Here is a 2,963-nt window from a genome sequence, read left to right on the forward strand (position 1 = left end):
AGTATGCTTTGGTTACACAATTGTTTGACCAACGTTGTCGCGTGGTATTTAAAAATGTAAAGTAGATAGGTAGATATTTTTTCTTCGTACATAGGAATCGTGAGAGTTTCAAATATTTTATATACACACGCTGGAAGAAGGAAGAAACAAGAAAAGAGAAAAGAGATATTATTTTATTTATAGCAGATACGATAGATTACGATAGATTATAGCAAAGTATATGCTAACAAACGCGTACGGCTATTATTTCGATTGAAAAAAATAACCAGATACAATTCTACGTCATTGGTTAGGAACTCAACATTATTACCACTTCCTTCATTTATATTTTTTATGGTAGCATGAATAATCTTCCATCGAATATCTTTTTCTAACTACCCGAGCGAAAAAACACGTATGCATTTCAACCCCCCCCGACACACCCTCGAATAATTGCAAACCACATTTCATATCTTTCTCAAGTCGTATAGGCTTATTTATCGTCGATTGTTGTCGCGCGGGGATCACAGGCTCTGGCAACTTTTTCTTCGTACGCGCATTAAAATTCGTAGAGACCCGAACGAAGGAGTGGCCCTCGTCCATAGACATGTCCGTTTTAAAATACATACATGTTTACACTGTTTATATCCGGTTACGCGTAATGATATTTTTTTTAATTCGAAATATGAAAGAGAAAAAGTATTTATGCGATACAAAAATCGAATATAACTTGTATATAAATTGTCTAATACTTTTTCTTTTTAAATAAAATTCTCCTACTATCTCTAGTTAAATAGGAAATCATTTTTTTTACTGAGATTAGACTCATTTTTGCGAAACGAGTAGCGCATCGATACCACAATCTCTCTATATATGTAAATTACGATTAAAGAGGAAAAAGGAAAAAAATCAGAACCACGTTAAACCACGTTCTTATCAACCGACTTACACATGAAAAATGTGTTTCTATTTTTAATAGTCATAAAATATATGTATATATATACACACGTTTAAATACACGTACACTCGTCCATCGAGTGTAAAAGCTATCGCCTTTCCAACCGAGGACTATTTTTGCGCCCACCCCCTCCTTCTTTAATCTGAACCCGAACCGAGAAGATCTATAATGCATGCCGTACGCGCGAGGGTATTTCCAATCCCGTATAAACCCCCTCTCCCCCTCTTTGCCAGATAGCGAAACACCAAGGGTGAAACGGTTGTCCGTCGTGTGGTAGAAAGGGGGTGGGAAGGGAGAGAAAGAGAAGCTCGTAGAAATATCGGGCATCGAAGTGGCGCGATGTTTTCGAGGGTGGCGTGACCGCGACGTGTGAGTCACGCGCGATTCCCCATTTGCTTCGTTTCATTTTCGAAATACCATGCAAATTAAACGTACATTTTCTCGGTGTTTTGAAATAAATAATTTCTCATTTATATTCGCGATCTAATAAACTTGGAGACGAATGAAAATCGGCAGATCGTCGCTCGTTAAGTTAATAATAATTTTGGATATTTAACTTCTCTAGGAAAATTGAAATTTGTATTCACAAATATTTTGCATAATCGAATTCTTTTATTTCTCTCCCCCTCCCCCGATCTTCCCTAACGCGCGATACGGGTTTTCCACCCTCCTCGTAAGCTCGACGTAGATAAGACCGCGTTTTCACGCTCGACCATCGTCGCTATGCGAATGACACACGCCTACAAACTGTACGATCACCCCCTCGGCGATTGCTTTCTCTATAGTAGGAGAAGTGTAGGAGGAATCGAGCGGTGCATTATTTATTACAGGGAATGGAGGAGTTGAATGTAATCTCGCTGGTAGATCGTGACCGATAGCTCATATTTGTGACTAGGGGATGATAATTGGCGAGTAGAAGATTTGGGGAAAGGAGAAGTAAGCTCGGTGAGCTTCGAAGTGGGCAGGAAATTGGGAGGATTTCAGGGTTTGGGGAATTTTGGAGGTTTTTTTAATGGGGAATTTAATAGAGATTTGTCTTCTTGAGGAATGGTTTAAGGATTAGTAATTTGAATGTGTTGAATCCTGTTTGATTTTACAAGTATTAGGATAATAAAATGTATGCAGTGGATAATATTTGGGCGGTTGTATTTAAATAAGTTGGAAATGAAGAAGAGAGAAAACGCGTATTTCCGTAGAATCGTAGAAATGGAAAATTTGATCGTGAATTTTTGATTGAAAGGATTTTAGTAGTCTCGTTGGACACGAGATAAACATTGCATCTCCTTTTAATCAGGAACAGAGATCCCTCCATATTTCTATGATATTTATGTTTTGATGCGTAAACCAAACCTCAAAGCTCGGTCACTTAATAAATAATGGTCTCATATAGGGTTTCCTCGGCGTCCCCCTTAAATCACGATTAAATATAAATGCAGGTCATGCAGATCCCTGGCACTTGGGGTTGCGTGAAAGAGATTCTTCAAATTAAGTAAACTCGAAGAGGCGTCTCGGAGCGTGAAATAACCCCGCTGTTAAATAAATTAAAATTTCCTCCTTCTATATTTATATCACGGTTAAAAATAGAAATAGTTAAAAAATCCTTTCGACTTGTTCACGCGAATCGATTAATAACCACGATTTCACGTATGATAGGATATAAATAACAAAATACGAATGACTTTCGTCGATCGTTAATACGCTTTTAATCGAATAAAAATTTATTCGTGGTGGAGACCAGATAAATTTTTATTTGTTATTACCCTTTTCCCCTCTTCGTTTTATAGTTCACAGTTGATCCAGAATTAATATTAATCGTTCCCTGTAACTTTTCGTTCCTTTTAATCACCTATCTCTCGAAAATTCTGTTCAAAAAATAAAAAAATAAAAAAACAAAAATTTATATTTCGTCGATATTATTCTGAATATTACTCGAACTATATTTCTTAATTAGCTTTTATTCTCGGAATATTTCCGCGCAAAAATCCTATCACGCGTATAATCCGCAAAAAAAAAAAAAAAAAAAAAA

The sequence above is a fragment of the Apis dorsata genome, unplaced genomic scaffold (assembly GCF_000469605.1).
Source record: "Apis dorsata unplaced genomic scaffold, Apis dorsata 1.3 scaffold_248, whole genome shotgun sequence".
Lineage (NCBI taxonomy): Eukaryota > Metazoa > Arthropoda > Insecta > Hymenoptera > Apidae > Apis > Apis dorsata.